Source organism: Sciurus vulgaris (assembly GCF_902686455.1).
Source record: "Sciurus vulgaris genome assembly, chromosome: 8".
Taxonomy (NCBI): domain Eukaryota; kingdom Metazoa; phylum Chordata; class Mammalia; order Rodentia; family Sciuridae; genus Sciurus; species Sciurus vulgaris.
Window position 1 is genome coordinate 19,080,559 of NC_136468.1, and position 19,649 is coordinate 19,100,207.

Below are 19,649 nucleotides of genomic sequence, written 5' to 3' on the forward strand. Positions count from 1 at the left end.
AGTTATACACCATGTATGTATGATATATCAAAATACATTCTACTGTCATGGATAAATAAAAAGAAATATATTCTACTGTCATGGATAACTGAAAAGAACAAGTAAAAAATAAAATTCCATGTCAAAAACTAAAAAAAAAAAAAAAAAAAAGACATAATCTAATGGTATAATACTACATCCTTTGGGCCATTTCCCCTCAAGTTATCTTCTGAAACTTGCCCACTCAGAAATTCTCCTTCCATTTTTGTAAGACACTCCTTTGGTTTGCTGTTGAAGATCAACATTTCACTAGGGTATAAGTTGTCTGAATCAAAATGGAGTCACTTGTGTCAAGCGCTAATAAAAAAAAAGTAATAAAATAAAGCTGAGAGGTTATGAGGGAGGGGGCTCTTGTGCACACATGCTTGATGACAACTATGACAATAACTATCACATAGCACTTCCAGATCCACCAACTTGCACACAGTCTTCCTTTCACAACCCAACAGAAAACTGCAAGGACATCTGTGCGACCTTGGCCTTTCCCACTGTGGGTGATGCCATACTTGTTATTAACACTCATAGCCAATGATTACTGATACAAAATAACTTATGGAATCCTCCTTATTTTGCCTTTAAAATTCTCCCCCTACCTCATCCTCCTTGAACACACACATGGTAATGAACAATCCGACCTCACCACCACTACTGCAGAGATTTGCTGATCTTTGGACAATCACTCTCTGTTATTTTTTTAACTAACTAGAAGAGTGCACAATTAGGCAGAAACCTGGAGTTTCATTGCATAATTCCAAATTAGATCTCAAAGGTACCAGTGTTACTTCTCCAGTCATTCATCCCTTCCCTCCATTTCTCTTATAAAATCAAATCTCTATGGTATCAGTTTCTATTGCTTCTATAACAAATTGCCACAAATTTGATATTTATTGCCTTAAAGTTCTGGAGGTCAGAAGTCTGACACAAGTCCCACTGGTCTAATTCAGGGTGTCAACAGGGAGGTTTTACTCAATAATCCATTTTCTTACCTTCTCCAGCTCTAGAAGCCACCCACATTCCCTGATTCCTCCATCTTCAAAGCCAGCAGCACAGCATCTCTGACACTTCTTCCGTTATCACAATTCTTTGTGATTAAACCTAGAAAGGTATTAAGACTTCATATGGTTAAATTAGGCCCACCCAAGTAATCCATGATAATTTCCCCATTTCAGGATCATTAATTTAATCATGCAATGGTTTAGATATGAGGTATCCCCCAAAAACTCATGTGTGAGACAATGCAAGATTGAATGATTGTATTATGAGGGCTATAACCTGATCAGCAGACGAATCCAATGCTATGGATTAACTGGGTGTTAACATAGGCAGGTATGGTATGACTGGAGAAAGGAGGTCACTGGAGGTATTCCTTTGGGGTCTATATTTTGTCTCTGGTTAGCAGCATACTCTCTCTGCTTCCTGGTTGCCATGTCCTGAGCTGCTTCCCTCTGCCAAGCCCTTCTGCCATATTGTTCTGCCTCACCTCAAACACAAAGCTGTGAATTTGGCTGTCCATGGACTGAAACTGTGAGAAAAAGCACCTTTTTCTCCTCTGTGTTGTTCTTTTCAGTTCCTTTGGTCACAGTAACACAAAGCTAACTAAAAAAAAATCACATCTGCAAAGAATCCACTTGCCAAGGAAAGCAATGTATTGACAGGTTCTGGGGATTGAGGATGCAGGAGGAGGTAGTATTCTATATACATCAACTACCCATAACAAAATATTCTTCCTCATTCTGGGGTAAATCTTTATTTCAATAACATTCCAAGAGTTAAAAAGTAAATACAAGTATATGACATAAGAAAAAAATGAACAAAATTACACTGAGCCACACCAACTTCTCTTCCTCTACAAGACTTTATCCCCTGGGAAAGATGTTGGTTAGATGACATGAATATTTCCTCTCCTTACAGAAACCATACGACTCAGCCCCAGCATTCTGCCCCAGTGAAAGCAATGTCTAATGATACAACAATAAATCCAACATCCCAAAAATCCTTCTAGGAAAACTAAAATTGTGCAAGTAACAAAACACAGTAATACTTCTAGAATTTTCCTAAGGATAAAAAAATCAAAGTGTTCCTGGACTATGAACTGAGTCCTGCAGTGATCCGAAAGGTACATAACTATCTCATGTAGAGGAAAATTCTTCAAAATGTTAAGATAATTCTAATTTCAAACTCTGAGCTATGAAAGGGGCTTGTTTCCATATGAAGTAAATTTCTACCATAACCCTATCAATTCCACATTTATAGTCCTCATCAAGTTGAAGTAGTAGAGGTACATTTTTCTCCTGTAACAGATAGAAATGAAGAATGTCTTCCTCTGTTTATTTACAAAATGTTAAGATAATCTTCCACTTGGGATATTATGAGAGTCCTAGAAAAATGAATAGCATAGCATTTGGTGAGAAAATAAGCATCTATCTACTTTTCATAATATGAAGATATTCTGTTCCAAACCCATTTCCAACCCTTTGCCTTTTAAATTTTCTTGAGAAATCTATATGCAAATTCTTATTCAGGAGGCAGCTTTTGCAGTTAAATACAACCAAGATTTCTTGGTTCTCTTTCCTCTGTGAAAATCTCTCCATAATGCCTCATTTGATTTTCTAAAAGACTTAAGAAAACAAACCTTTATGGATATTTTTGACATTTTTAATATAAAGTTGTGAGCAATCACTTCCAGTCTACCTCAGACATCGCCTCTCCTGAATCTGTCAGTAGCACCCCCACCCCCAGCTTCTTCTAGAACTGACAGGAAGCTAATGCCAACAATGGAAATAAGTGAAAATGAGTCTCAGAGAGGTGCTGAGAAAAGTAAAGAGTCAAAGGAAGCAGTATGGAGTTGAAGTCACAGGGAGAAATGAAGAACATGAATACGTCACTCAGAAAACAGTGTCCAGAGTGGTGCCTGGCATGTGTGCCAACTGGCACTCAGTGCATGTTTACTGAATGTTTACTGAAGCTCTTTGTTTTCCATTGAGTATTTTTTTATTACAGCCATGAGCAATGTGACACCACAAAGACAGTGTGTCCAGAACACATCTATTGGGAAGGGGATGACAAGATGAATGGCTAGAGACCCAAGTTCTTATTACATCTCTGCCACAACTAGATGTAGGATTTAAAATGATGTCAATATTCTGGATCTAACTCCTCAACTGAAAGGTGAGGAATTTGAATCATGGTAAGATTCCTTCAAATGAAAATTCTATGGTTCCTCCAATAGAAGAGATACAGTTGTTATGACTCTGTGTCTTGGTCTTATCCCAGAATCAGATTTTGACCTTCCTTCCCCCCGCCCACTTTCTATAGCTGGGACATATTACCCTATCCTTGAATCCCAAGGTCAACCAGTAAGACAAGTGACAGGTCTCTGCTTAGGGACATATAGGAAACAATTGTCCCCTCAATTTCTACTCCCAGATTGGACACGTATCTTGTTTTGTTTTTGTTCTTGTTATTCTTTGGGGGTGGGTGCTAATGAAGTCAAGAATATCAAGCAGACTTGGCTTCTCTGTGTTCTGTGAACAATGCTGAACTCTGGTCATAGTGTGACCTACCCATAACATTATATATGGCATTATTAATCATTAGAAGACTAAGAGAAAAAAATTGTGCCCACCTCAAACTTCGTCCTAGAAAAATATTCCAAGGGCATTCTCCATTGCCCACAGTGAGTCCTAATAGATGTCCACCTCCTTAGGTTCATTTCTCTCATCTCTTCTCTTTTGCTTAACTCTGATGTCAAAACTGCAGTTTTCTCACAAAGAGTCTGCAAATAATCATATATAATTTATAGGGCCACATTCAAGAAGAGAAAACATTTACTTATTCCAGTTTCTATATATTCAGTCTTCACAAAAAAAGATAAAAAACCTCCTGAATATTTTACCTAAGGTCACCTAAGGATACCAAAACACCCATAGACATACAAATCAACTGCAGGTCTCCTTACTAAAATTGATGAACCCAATTCTTCAATTCTGACATATTCCTGAAATTTGATCAAGTGAACTCATTAGTGTGATACCATTTTAAATAAAGGATGCTTTTAATGCATGCCAAAGAAGCAGACATGTAGGCAGCCTCCATTTGCCTCCTTCTTACTGATTAATCAGTAACTGTTACAAACACTGAATTATATGCCTTCCTTAGGGAGAGAATGCAGGGAAGGAAAACAAGCTCTTATCTTATTCTATGGACAAGACTTTTTTAAGCAAATTCCAGAAAAAAGGGGCTCAGGATCATTAATTTTAAAATCTGCTGAAAAGTTAAATTAGTAGCAAAGCATAAATCTTCAGTCTAATTTATCAACACGGAATCTAAGTATGCAAATTTCAGAAGGCACAAGTCAGTAAGGTTGACTTTCTCCTAAATTAGTAATCAACGAATTCTTCCCAAACTAAAATTGGCTGAAGTCAATTTGCTCAAGAAAATTCATGACAAATATCAAATAACAATCATTTGACCAACTTGAAATCTCTTGGGTTCCACATTTTCCCTGAACAAAAAAACTTACCTACTTCTTTTCTATTCAAATGTTTGCCCCTAGGTCATAAAGCCGAAGACTTCAGGAACCCAATGGCTCTTCAAGAAGGTTAGCAGAATTCAAATCGGTGGTCCAAAGATCCAAGAACTTTGTTTCCTGGAGCAAACAAACATAGATTTTGAAATCAACTAGATTTTGATTCTACAAAATGATCTCTTTCAGATCCCAATTATATTTTAAGGGGAATAATTGAAAGAATTTATTAAATTTCATCTCATTAGATAATGAAGGACATTTGCATCAAATAACAAATATTGAACCTTGCAAAAGAAGTCAAAACAATGTGAACAAATTAAAATAAACTTATAGAATTAACCAATGGGAAAGGGAAATTCTATTAAGTAATATTATATCAAATTAACTTTTAGAATCTGTGCATTTTTCAATACGGCATATATCAGCAAAGACATGAGATAGTGTCCTACATCCAGTTTTCAGCTTACACTTACTTGAGTTTATTGCAAAAGAATGGAAAGGGAAGGGAAGTTCTTAGTATTCTTAACACAGTATTGGGACAAATATAAAATGACTTCAAATTATGGCAAACAAAAGTACAATTAATTTCATCAGATTGCTTAAATTTTTTCTCTAAAACTAAACTGAAATGTGGCAAATAGAAATGAGATTTGTTGGGGACAGTCCTAAGTGTTGAAAAGGGGGGTGTGTTAGCTTTTCATCTCAATGACAAGATACTTACAAGATTTATTTTCGTCCATGGTTTCAGAGGCTTCATTAATGGTCAGGTGGCTTTATGGCTTTGGAACTGTGATGAAGCAGAATATCATGGAAGAAGGGTGTGGTAGAGAAAAGCTGCTCACCTCACGGTGGCAGGAAGCAGGGGAAAGGAAGCAATCAGGGACAAGAAATATCCCTTCAGGACAAACCCCCAGGGACCTACTTCCTCAAACTGGGCCTCACCTCCTACAGCTTCCGCCACCTCTCAATAATGTCATCAAACTATGAATCCCTCAATGGCTTAACCCACTGATGAGGCCAGAGCCTGTATGATCCAATCATCTCTGAAAAGCCCCACCTCTGAACCTGGAGACCAAGCCTTCAACACCTGAGCCTGTTAGAGACAATCCAGATCCAAAACATAACAGGAGGTCAGGTCAAGTTGGGAAAGGAGAGGGAAAGGGAAATACTGGGAAACCAGAAAGCACCTTGACTACAGTGAATGTCAAGAACCATGAGGAAGGTGGATATGAAAGGTCAAATTTCTCAAAATCTTTTCTGGAACTGGTTCCACACAGAAGGTATCCACCTTCCTTCTGCTCTACCCGCCACCTGCCTTCCTTTTATAAAGGTTAACTTGGGGATTGTTGCCCAGTAGCACTTTTATGAGGAACAAGAGACTGCTACTTATCAGACTCTATCCATGAGATTAAAATCTGGTTGGTTTTGTTTCCATTTGTCTTAGCTACATGGTAATTGGTCCAATTTTTCCACTTTAATAAGGAATGAAGGGATGAGGGGTACAACCATCAAATACATGCTTCTAGCTCCTTTTCAACCCTAGAGTTTGGCCATCATTCAGCTCCCTAAGATGATTAGACTTTGAGTTAAGAGAACAAGACACAAAACAGACATCCTTTTCTCTTGATCCCTCATTTCCAGAAACTACTAGAAATGACAAACATGAGCACAAATTTTCCATTCAGCAGGACATTACTAGACTGTTTTTCCAATCACTGGAAATAGATTTGCCTGCCAACAATTTGCATTTTTAAAAATTCTGTATAGGTATTCCCTTTGAGAAACTCTGTTAAGGAATGCCCCTCCACATTGACTCCCTATTCTTTCTTCCAAATGCAAAGAATCCCACATGGGCTTTCAGTTCAATGACCGGGGACTAATTTCTGCTTGAAGAATCTGTTTGGTCCAGAGAGGGTCATCGTCTATTCAAGATATATCTGAAGCAGCCCGGATGAGTATAGATACAGAAGCCCTCTTGTCTTCCTCGGAGCTGTCAGATGTTGAGAGTGATCAGATAATAGGTGTTTGCCTTAGTCCTTGGGATTTGGCAGTGCAGCTAGTTATTCTAGACTTGTCATTCACTTGATCACCTCTGTGGTATGCCTACTGTAGTCTAGACACTCCAAACACTGCAGTGTTGGTTGTGAAATGACAAACCAGAAAACCCACAAATGACTACAGTTATTTTTTATCAACAAGAGATTTCCAGTGAGTTAATGAAAAGGTCTTTCATTTAAAATAATTCTGCACATACACAGAGCACTTGCTAGCCTGCCAATCATTTTCATAGGTTGTATAGTGGAATTCTCTCAACCACCTTAGGAAATAGGAAAAATGATTCTATTTCCATTTTCAAAGCTGACTCAGGAAACTTAAATGAGTGATTTGCAGAGACAGAACTATTATGCAATAAAGTGAAGAACAGGAACCAAGCTTAGGACTCTGTACTCTTGCTGAGCATGACTTCCAGGATGCTTCCCACATCAGGTGTGAAGAAAACCAAGTCTGGAAGCCTAGGACCCACCTCCTGGAATGCTTGCAGGTCATATGCAGCACACCAGTACAGACTGGTGAGAACTTAATAAGCTTGAATCACCCCACTGGCCCACCTTCTGGAGGATGACCTTTGTTTGCTTTATCCATCTCCTTGGATTCTAAGTGGCATATGGGGGTCATATGATGACATCCAGAATAGAAAATCTCTATTCCCCAGTCCATTAGAATTCTTTGTCAAACATTATTAAAATTCAGATTTCCAGACCTAAACATACAAAGTCAGAATCTCCAGGTATGTGACCTGGGTATACATACTTATTAAAAATCTCTAAAGGAGCTATTGATGCAAACCTAATGCAAAACATTTTTCTTGAGTACAGTCAACTCTGCATTTCATATTATTTACTTATTACAGATGCTAATCCTAGAAATATGGATGCCATTTTATCTCAAATTATTCATAACTCATTTATGTAGTTTTCTAGGAATTTGTCTGAATTTTTCATTCATAAGAATGAATCTGTTCTTATTTTTTTCCACTTAGATCTGTAAATGTAGTGAATCAAGGGCTTAACACTCACTTCTTTAGCAACTTCTAACTTCTCTGCTAAGCACTAAGCACATTGCATTGTAACTGCATGTCAGTCTTCTCCCCTAAGATTTGTAGCTTTTGACTGTCACAGTATCTGAGCACATTCAATCATTCGATAAATTTTGTGTTAAATGAATAAATATAGTTAAAACAAAGTCTTATATATTGAGGGATACAATCAGTCCTAAAGCAGGCCCTCAGTGATCTGATACATAGTCTCACAGAAACATTAAACATATATACAAATGATCATCATATAAGCTAAGGTAAGATAAATAGTAAGAAAACAGAAAAACAAATGCTATAGGAGTCCCAGGATGAGACAGTTTTCTTTCAGGGGAACATTCATGGAAGGGTTTGTGGAAAAGGTGTATGGCACTAGCTGTACAGCAGAGGATAATCCCTTCAAGCAGATAAAAAAGAAAAACCCACAGGAACAAAGGTAAACTGGGAAAATGCAAAGGTGATCAGGAGATCAATTGACTAAAGAGATGACTTGGAACTGGGATAGAAAATGAAGTCAGTGTGAAAGACTGTTACCTTCTTTCTAACATCCATCACCCCTTTCTTCCTTAGAGACAGAGCTCTGCATTCAGCTAAACCCTTTACCAGCTCACTAGGAACTACTTCCCATCCTCCCTAGCTATGAGGCATGTCCATGGAACATGTCTAGCCAATGGGATGTTATCTGAGATGTCATGCAGGACTTCCAGCAAAGCACCTTCTTCCATTATGTGTTTAGTACTCACTGGTGTAGCTCAAATTCTCAGTAGCCATGCTGGACCATGAGGACAAAAGACAGAACAAAAATGGTAAGAACCAGAAGCAGTCTTGATGCCTGGGGACTTCAGAGTCACCTTCAAATCCTAGACTCCTGCTTCTTATCTTGTTTAACAGGAGAGGAAAAAAAATGGTTTCTATATTTTTCAAGACTCTATCACATTGGTTTTTTAATATTATGAAGCCGAACCTAATCCTGATACATTTTTAAAATATGTAAACACAACACACACACACACACACACACACACACACACACACACACACACACCCCAAGCAAAAAATGTTTTTTTAAAATCCCTTACATTGTTCAGTCAACTTTTCCACTCATCACTTTCTTGACTTTCCTAAACCCAAATGACACAGCTCTTCTCCATTTAAGTAATGTTTACCACAAACACAGCCCCTGAGAAATCTTCTTCAATAGCATCATTGAAAGCAATTTTCCAGCATCTGATTTTGGTTTAAATCATTAAGATTCTTGCTTTGGCATGCTGCAATTATAGCCAGGCAGGGATGCAGCACAGAATTAATCAAGACATAGTAACCAGGTCAGCTACAAAGGACTTTTTAGTTCCAGTGGGAGCTGGTATCCAGGACAGGGGAAGACATGATACTGAACTTCACCAACAAGGCAAAGAGATGCCCACAATAAGATGTAAATAAACACCTAAAGAATGTGAACCCTGAATTAAAAGGGGTAATTGTACAGCAAAGTGAAATCTTTATAGGTATTTGCCAAGCAAAATCTGTAGTCCTCTGAATAAGTCTAGGAGAAAAGGTTCTGTAACCAGAGCTCCATGAAGTACAAGGAAAAAGACATGAGACATGTAGAGGTCTACAAAGTGGAAAGGCTGGGGTGGCAAAGGACAGAAGCTGCCTGGTGACAGCAGGTCTCACCTGATTGATCAGCTAGCTCCCTCCTTCCTGGGGTTCATGGATGGCCCCAGAAATCAAGTCATCAATGCCAATGACTCTCTTTGAAAGTCCCTTTTGGAAATGAGGGGTGACAGCAGAGAAAGGAAGACAGCACTGCCTCCTGTCGATGGTAATTCCAGTTGACTCTGGGCTGAAAACCAAAATTCAGCCCCCTCTTCTCATTGGCTTCTTCCTCCCTACCACCATCATCAAAGATATCCAAAGAACAACACCCATGCTCTTATTACAGTTAAACAAGCATTTCCACATATACCTTTTGATCCCAATAACATCTTAAATGAGAAAACTAAACCCCAAAGCACTAGGTCTAATTCACAAACTTTATTGAGCGATTTGTTTTTCTGCAAGGCGTGAACTGTTCAAGGTGATGGGGATGAGGGACAAATGTGCTGATGGAAGGTAAGAAGGATGGGAGGAAGAAAAGAATCATTGCTTCAGCAATGACAGAAGCCAGGGAGTGCCAGGTACACTCTGCAAAGGGTGGCCTGGTACAGACACTGTCAGCTACCTAGAGAAAGGAGGAGATCAGGATGGAGGGGTGGGTGAGGTCCATGTTGTCAGGGCCTCAAATGCCAGGCAGAGAAGTTGTCTCTGGATTCAATGGAAAGTCGATGAAAATATCTGTGCAAGCTAATCACATGCCTTCAGAACTGGCTTTACAAAAACTCTTCTGATAGCAAAGTGTAAGTTGTCTGCAAGCAGAAAACTTGAGTGTAGACAGACCCTGCAGGAAAAGCTTATGAGGTGATAAACACAATAGCCTGCCTCTCTCTCTCTCTCTCTCTCTCTCTCTCTCTCTCTCTCTCTCTCTCTCTCTCTGTCATACAAACCCACAATTATTTTTTACAACCAAAGCTATTCCTAAACTGAGGCTTCCCCTCCTTCTGGGTTTTAAGCATGCCTGGCTCTGCTCCTTCATGGCTGCCTAGGTAAAGCCCGACTCTGAGAGAGAAGCCGTGTGCACAACACTTAAGGGACCCCGCTCCTTCTCCAGCAGCTGCCAGGCGCCACCACAAAACAAATATGTGTGACTGATGACAGAAAGCAATAACCCTTCCTCCAGCTGTTGAATAAATTGCCTATTAGTAATCCCATACCATAATTCATGTCAGATCATGTAGATTCGACCCTTATGAATGACTGGAAAAATCTTATCATTAAATGAAGTTCTATACCAAATCCCTAAGCATGCTCTTGTTATTTCCTAAAGCTGTTACCCCCTCCAGCTTATTCCTGAACTTTCTAAGAGCTGGCAGAATCAAAGATAAGCAAAAAGTTCATCCACTCTGTACACCATTCCTCTAGGGAATGGCCTCTTGGATCCTTGGGATCTATATTTTAGAACCACAATTTAAATGCAGATTTTTAACTCCCATGTTGAGCATCCCTGAAGGAGTTTGTGACTTGATTAAAATACTGATGCATAAATTTTAGACTTAACATTTTTCTTCTATAGCATGAACCCAGATAAGTGGGAAGGTAGTGAGGAGACGTTTTTAATGAACTTTCAAGTCATGCATGAGGTCTCAAAGAAGTTTATTTTCATATATCGGTTGTCTTAAGTCTTAAAGGAACAGAGTTCTGCCATTTTTAAATGACATTTTTAACCACATCTCTTACAGGGGTAGATGGATAAGCTTCTTGGCCCTGTGTGGGGTGGAAGAGGCAGAACAGCTGGGAGGCACGATGAAACGTGGGACTTGAGTTCCAGCAATCTAACATTCTGAACTTGGAATTGGAAAGACATCCTAATCACTTGAAGCCTCAAGTTCATTGCTTCTTAAGATGAAGATGGCTACCATGATGAAATGACCCAAAACTGCACCCCCTCAAAGCACAGAAGCCATATGGCAGACGTGCGTCCATCTGAGTGTGCCATTTCCTTCGTGAACTTGAACACATCACTCCACCATTCTGATTCTCCATCAATTTCCTTGCTTATCCAAATGAGAAACGTTAGATTAAATGACCTAATCTAGGTCCCTTTGAGTCCTAGAAATGATGACTCTCTGATTCTACTCTAAGCATCCCAGCTTCTAACCACTGTGGGTACAGACACTGGGCAAACAGTAGGCAAGAAAATATGTTGACAGCAAACAGTCCAAGATGTCAAAAGGCATAAGAGAAGCGAGGAGGGGTGTAGAACAAGCAGCACTGAGCTCTTCCATCTCCTGCCACGCATAGACCTCACTTTAGGGGGAATAATGCAAGAGAATAAGATGGGAGGGTGGGAGATTGGGGTGGGGGGGGCAATAATAAGTAGAAAAAGTCAAGAAGGAAATTTAAATAGGAGATACACTAAATACAACTTGAATATGATGTAAGATGCACTGTGTAAACAGAAGACATACAAAAATACTATATTGGAAGCATAGATCCTCTTCGTATCAATCCTGAAAGACCAACATCTTTTCTTTCTCACTTAAGGACATGAATGTAACCTTGGGATTTGAGTATAAATAACTTTCTTTCTAACTGATGCAGCTCTAACTCTATTTGATTTTTTTTTTTTTTTCAAAATGACTAGGCAATCTAGGAGACAAATAGGATGAATGTCATTGGTGTCCCCTAGCTGCCAGGAGAAGACTGCTGATGAAAGACTTAAAGCATCACAAGGACCATCCACCCCACCCCTAAATGGAAGCTCCCAGATTGTTCTTGGGAGTTCAATGAGAGGTAAACCCAACCATAGGCAGCACTCAAGTAAGACATATAGCATTACACAAGAAAGGTCACTATAGACCTTGGGAATTCTACTTTGTAATAGGATTCAAGATTAAAAATGACAGTAATAGATTCCCAAAATTCTTGACTTCCTCAACTAAATTTCTTATATGTGTCACTTATGTGCATTCTGCATTTGATTTTTGTAAAGTGACAAATTTTCATTTTATATTTTCAAAATTTATATTTTGAGGAGGGGGACATTCTTGGCATTTTATGACTGATACAGATTATTTTTGAAAGAAACAGAAAAGGACATGTTAGTTATACAGAATTCAAGTAGAGCTATTGTCCAATGACAAGTAACCAAAAGTTACTCTAACTTCCAGCCCAACCAGGAAAAAGTTAAAAGCAATAAGTTCTTAGACCAAAAAATTAAATAAAACTTGAGTTCTAAAAATATTCCTAAAAAATCTATTTCTAGCGATATTTTAGAATTACTTCCTAATAATCTCTCTCTCTCTGCCTCTTGCCACACTTTACTAAATGGTGTTGTCAATAATTGTGCATTGTTTTAATTTCATCTATGACTGGCATACAGTCTGTCACTTCTATATTTACCCTCTGCTATTCATGAGTTTGAACTCTTGGTGGTGAAACTTAAGTCTGCAGGCCTCTGACCTGGAGCTGATTCTGCTACTGGCCTCTCCCAGCAGACACAGGCTCCTCCCCCATGTCTTTCCTGGAGTTTCAGGAACCTTCCACAGAGACTGGGAATCAATACAGGAGGGCAATCATTCTTTCAGAGTCTTCAAAGTCCAGACTAGAATTACTAAATTCCTAATGATATGAAGACTGTTTCCCCCGAAAAGTGCACTAATGGTGCAAAAGCAATGATACTTAAAATGTGCAGCTGCCTCGGTGCAAAATAAGGCCATGGCACCAAACTCTCCTGGTAACCATTATAGTCATCACACATGTACTAACAATGTGGTTTTTTTTTTTAATGCCAATTTTATTTCTAAATGTCCACAGATATTTAACACAAATTATAAATGAGCACAAATTATTAACTTTATTAAATTTCAACCCTCAGTATTCATCTTTCTAACATTCTACATGACACATGAGACTACAAGTAAACACTTGGGCTGCATACAAGAGTTCCATGATATCCCAAGGAAAAGCGCTTGTGTGAATGAGTTGTCAGCTAAACTAGCCGCTCTCTCCACAGAACACCATATGAGTGATGAACTACAGTTATCCAGACTCAGCAGACAATTTCTCAAAAATAAATAAAAGGATACCATCACATCAAGGAATACAATCAACAGTGTTGGTTGCAAGTAATAATATTTGATTTTTCAGGAAAAAATCAGAACTTCAGATCATTTATATCCACTACCTGAATTTGACGCTTCCCAGTACTTTTTTTATTTTTTGGTACTAGGGATTGAATTCAGGCTGATAAACCATTGAGCCACCCCTCCAGCCCTTTTTATTTTTATTTTGAGACAGGTTCTTGCTAAGTTGCTTAGAGTCCCACTCAGTTGCTGAAACTGGCTTTGAATTTGTGATCCTCCTGTCTCAGCCTCCCAAACCACTGGATTACAGGTGTGTGCCACTATACCCAGCAACATTTCCCCATTCTCAAAAACATTTCTAATGAATGATGAGTTTGATAAATACAATGTTTAATCTTCCAACATATTTGGAAGATCCACATAACTTGGTGAATCAATATGTTCCAAGTTGCCCATTTATGGTGTTACAAAATTATGCATGTGTAAAAAGAGTCATTAAAAGTGCAAGGTGGGCTGGGGATATAGCTCAGTTGGTAGAGTGCTTGCTTTGCAAGCACAAGGCCCTGGGTTCAATCCCCAGCACCGCAAAAAAAAAAAAAAGTGCAAGGCGATTTTGATGTAGTAGAGTAGGACAAGATTATTCATGTGATTTCAGAGTCCATACTGCAAGGGCCTTTTAAGGAACTACAATGTGTGAAGTTTTGATGTAGTGTCAAAGAAAAATATCCACAACTATATAGAAAAAAACTCTTTGTATACTCTTCTCTTTTCTAATTATTATTAAATAGTGAATCTAAGGCCAGATTTTCTTCACGTCTGATAACCACAACAGCATATTTCAATAGATTGAGTGCAGTGGCAGATGTAAGAATCCAGGTGGCATCTCTTAAACCAGACATTCAAGAAGTTTGCAAAACTATAAAACAATGCCATTCTTCTCACACTGTTTTGGAAAATACAATTTATTAGAATGTTATTTATGTTAACATATAATGAAATTATTGTTTTTCAGTGAATTTTTAATTTATCTGTTCTAATTTCTGATTCAATAAGTATCACTATACATAAACCACATAAACAAAATATCTTGAGGTATTCAATAATCTTTAAGTTTAAAGGATCCTAAAACAATTGTGTTAAGAAGTCAGGAATTCCAAGGGTCATATATCCTCAAAGTCAAAGAATTCTTCCGACCAGCTTCCCTTTCAAGCATATTAGTTCTCTGCTAGATTGGGAGCCTGGCCAACACCCAAGACCACTTGGCTGAGTCCTCAGAACTCTTTCTTGGCTCTCTAATCTCTCTCCTGATGGGCTCAGTTCAATTGACCCTGATAATAGATGATGTGATAAAGCAACTTCAACAGAAGGGCACAGTTATCCAAAATGAATATTTTTCTGACTTATGCATTTCTGTTTTAATTGACTGTAGAGAACTGGCCTTCCTGCCCTGTTTGTGAGAACAAAATTAAAGTTGGAAAAAAATTAAATATCCAATATTTCATGCCTTTGCTCGGTTTAAGTTATTAAACTTTGCACAGATAATTTTGACTTATGAAGTTTCAAAATTTTAGGTGCCATTAAGTTTTGTTAAACTGTCAGAACAGGCATAACTGCCTAGAAATTAATAAGAAACTTTTAAAAGAAAAATGTTTTTTAAAAACCATTTATGAGCTTGGCACGGTGGCGCATGCCTGTAATCCCAGAGGTTCAGAAGGTTGAGGCAAGAGAATTGCAAGTTCAAAGCCAGCATTAGCAATTTAGTGAAGCTCTAAACAACTAAGCAAGACTCTGTCTCAAAATTAAAAACAAAAAGGGTTGGGGATGTGTTTCAGTGGTTAAGTGCCCCTGGGTTCAATCCCTGATACCAAAAAATATATTTTTTTTGTTTTAATAGTTGCAATTGATTTTTTCCTTGTTATAAGAAAAGCAAATGACCAAATAAGAAACAATCAAAATATAAGAAAAAACTATAAAATTATTCCAGAGTAATTTTATATTAATTCTTTTGGTGGTAGCTCCTGTTGATAGATCCTAAATGCACAAACATACCGTTTTTATGCAGGTTCAATTCACGCATATTATCTTTTTTTGCCTAACAGGAGAGCACAGACATCAAGCTTCACATAGCCTGCCTACCTCTCCAGTGTAATCACATGTCACTCTGCCCTTTGATCATTAGACTCCAACCACACTGCCTGCTTTCCATTTGTCTGATTCCGCGTCAGTTTTCCTGCCTCAGGATGCTTGCGCTTATTTGTCGCTTCTGCCAGGAAAAACTTCCTCCAGCTCTTTGAAGGACCAGGTCCTTCTCAACCCACAGTTCCTGGTTCAAATTGAATTTTCTCAGAGACAACTTTCCTGGCCACCCAATCTAAAATAAAACTTCCCCTAGACCCACTTAAAATGTCATCATATCACCTCTTTCTCTCTTTCATGTTTATTCATTTGTTTATTTGGTCCCATCTTCATGACATCACCACCACCAATCCCACAAGATAGTAGGCTCCATAAAAGAAAGGGTCTTGTTTGCTGCTGCATCTTCAGGCCCTCTATCATGCCTGGCACATAGTAGGCCCTCAACAAGAGTTTTTGGGTGACTATATGGATGGATGTATTTATCATTTCATTAACTGCCTGCTCCAAGCGCCTCGCCTAATCTTTGCGTAAGAGGCGTGGCCCTGCTCCACCTCCTGGAGGTGATATAAGCGTAGCCAGAGAGAAAACACATAGCAGCAGCTAGCAGGACACGGGCAGAAGCAGAAAAACACACGCAGTAGCTAGTAGGGACACACAGCAGCCATTAGCAGAAAAGCAGCTAGGACACACAGAGAAGCAGAAGAACACGTGCGGCAGCAGTGAGTAGGGGCAGCGGTGGAAGGCAGATTGCAGAATGGAGAACTGAGACGCATCACTAGGGCACCTTAGGTAGACGTACCCTTAGTTCACAGGATGCAAGACTTTAAGGCGTAGCAAGTCTCTTCCTCTAAGCTCTAAGCAAAGCCTGTCCTTCTCTCAAAGTCTCTCTTAAGCAAAGTCTCTTTCTCTCTGATAAGCAAAGTCTCTCTCTCTCCTCTCAAAGCAAGTAAGCCTCATTTCCTCTATCCTCTATAAACAAACAAGCAAGAAAGCAGTGCACTAAAGAGAAAGATAGAAGTGCCTCAGTTTCCACTCCACCACCCATAAGACCCGTGCAAGTTGTTGCTGCAGGCGGTGACAAATATCCACGGATTTTTGTACGGCAAAGAGCCAGCGACACAAAACATTGTTTTTAATGACCCTTATTGTATTCCAACATATAGATGTAACAAACTGTTTTAAAACATTTCATTATAACACATCAGACAAGAAAGAAACTGAATTAGAAATAGAACTGTAAAGTGTAGAAAAGTAGAAAAATGCACAAACATGCATAAGAGGTTGCCAGATTCACCATGATTCCTCAAATCATTTACTGAAAATCGGTTGGGCTGTCTAATCCACCTTCTACCAGGCTACTTTTGACAAGTAGTTTAAACCTTCCAAACCAATCGCTGGGGATATGGATGAAAAGAAAGAACAGATATCACAGGTTACCAGTCCTGTCACTTCACATCCCACCCTGCCCTTCATCAGGGCCCCCTGTGCACTACCTTCCCATGCAAGTGTGTGTTTGGAGTCCAACCTCATTATGGCTCAGGATCCCAAAAGAGATCGTAGGAGAAAGCTCCCTCCTTTCTGTCCAGCAGTAACCATCAGATAAGCCAAGATGGGTGCATGCAGGTCAGTCCAGGATCTGTGGAGGAAGAAGCAGTCCTGTGTAATAACTCTTCTGAAGGTTGCTGCTGGCTGTACACCACGGGGCTCCCCACCCCACCTGATGGGATAAAGTGCTCAGACCAGGATACAAGACCAAGCAAGATGGTTTCATAAGTACTCTATGGCCACACATATGCAATTCTGAAGGATACAAACCATGGCAAGCCTGTCTATCATGGTGTTAACCAACTCAAGTTTGCTGGAAGTCAAACCTTTTTTTCTATAGCCAAAGAATAATTTGGACACCCCTGTGAAACACCAGCAGTCCTGAATCACTGGGTTGGTGAAAATTCCACAGAACAAATTCTTTGAGGGTGAAGAAATTCATTCTATAGAGGTATCAGAAGAAATCCTGGCACCCAGTGGATCACCAAACCAATTCTCAAGCACCAGGAAATGCATGGGCGGACATTTGCAGGCCACAGAGTTGCGGCCTTGGGAAGCATTGTAGGTTTCACCCTGGTGTTGATGGTTCTCAGCATGCAGATGGTGGAGATGGAACAATACTTTTCAGGTCCGTTAACACCAACAAGTTTGTAAAGTTCACACCTAATAAACAATGTAAGACACACACACACACACACACACACACACACACACACACACACAAATAGCTTCTGAGCCTCTGCTGCTCCTAGCTCAGCCAGGCTCTGCCCAGGGGCTCCCTGGTTCATGCTTGCAGTAAGGCCTTCTGTATCCTTTACCCAGCACTTTCCATCTCCCATTTAATCATCTGCAACACTGAGCATTAAGTACTACTGTTAGTCCATTGGCCTTGCTGATAAGTGGTAGGTAATACAAAGGCTCAAATCAAGAGAGGAAAGTTCCAGAATCCAGCCTGCTACCAGCTACACTTCCATCCAGGAGCCCTTTCCCATTGAGGGATGGACTGTATCTTCAATCCAGAGCTGGTTCTTTGGTTTGGATTTAAAGCATCTTCTTCAAAACAGCTGAAAAGACCTCTTACTTCTTTATTAATTGCTTGAAACTAAGTTTTTTTTCTCTTCTAGTCTTGCCATGGAACTAACATATGAACACAACTCAATTTTTTATTCATTCTTCACCTCATTTGACCTGAAATTAAGGAGTCTCCTGGTTCCATTTTTCTCCATAATACATGACTAACCAATGCTGTCCTGAAAATGAGTAAGCACTGAGAGAAGGTTCTGTCTTGATAGCTCTGTCACCCTTCTGGAGGAGAGGAGGTCCCTGCAGGAGACACAGCACTGTTTGTAATTATAAAACCCAGAAGAGATTCTCCCTTGGAATTCTCACCCACCTAGCACATTGTTGCTTTTAATCTTTCTGGTTTTTAACCTGCAGATTCTCCTAAATTTCTTAGGAGATACGTAAGGATATTTAATTTTAATTCTACAGCGACAATGGATTTTACTGATTAGAAATGGAGGCTTCTTGATACCGTACCTTAATCCTCTTTAAAAACAGCTCCTAGGGCTCCCTGCAGCTGTAAATTATAAAAACTAAAGCAGGATTAAAAAATACACATGTGCTATGCATAATTATTTAAAAGGGCAACATAGCCAGTTTAAACAGTAATGTGAATACATCTCTGGGATAAATGAGGCATTAGTGGCTTAAGTCTTGATTACTGGTTACTCCTCTTGGATTTTATCACATAATGACAATGCAAGGGGAAGAATCAACCCCTGCTTGTCCTTTCTACAATCTGGAAATAGATGCAGATAATAAGCATGATGAATCCTTCCCCACTATTCCCATGGATCTCTGTTACTTGGTCTCATAGAATAAACTTTTCTTTCAGATCATTAGTTAAATTTGTTATTGTTTATGCAATTATTTACCACTAGACTGTAAGTTCTATGAGGGCAGGCCTGTGCTTATTTTTATAACAAGCATACTCCTAGCATAGGACCAAAGATCCTAGTTTGCTTGGGACTGTTCCAGTTTTGACACTGAAAGTCCTTCCTCCAGAGAAACTCCTCAGAGGAAGACTGGGACTACTGGTCCCCAGTACTACTAGGGTTACTGGCACCTAGTTCCACGCAGTTTTGAATGAAGGAATAGCCAAAGGGGTGTAGCACACATCATTCCTCAGAGAAGCTGCATATATAAAGCACTGAAGCATGATTACGAAACTGAATATCCCAGGTTCAAATCCAAGCTCTGTCGCTTATGTGACCTATTAGCCTCTTTGTATCACATTCTCCTCGTCTATAAAAATGAATGGTAACCATACCACCAACAAAGGCCTATTGGAAAAATCAAGTCCATTAATCCATGAAAAGCACTGAAAACTGTGCCCAACACATTATTAAAAATTATTAAACATCTCACATACTATGTGGCCCATATTAGAGATCAAATTTTACTTAAATTGTTTTGGACGGGGACTACTGTGTACTAAAATGTGAACTAAGGGAAAGTGTTCTTCGTTTTCTCCTACTTCCTTTTTCTAGGGTTATCAAAAATCAGATCAGGTGCCTCACTCCTGGGTAGGCCACAAACTTGGTCCCCACGGCAGAGGCTTGTT

At 39.2% G+C, this 19,649-nt stretch overlaps 1 long non-coding RNA gene across 1 annotated transcript; it reads right to left on the reverse strand.

Moving 5' to 3' along the window:
• Window positions 1–833: 833 nt before the first annotated feature.
• On the reverse strand, window positions 834–5,377 carry LOC306668365. Its single transcript, XR_013765856.1, has 4 exons — window positions 5,289–5,377; window positions 4,562–4,687; window positions 3,665–3,814; window positions 834–1,134 (listed from the first exon to the last, which is right to left on the reverse strand). It is a non-coding gene; the product is annotated as an uncharacterized lncRNA (long non-coding RNA).
• Window positions 5,378–19,649: the final 14,272 nt, after the last annotated feature.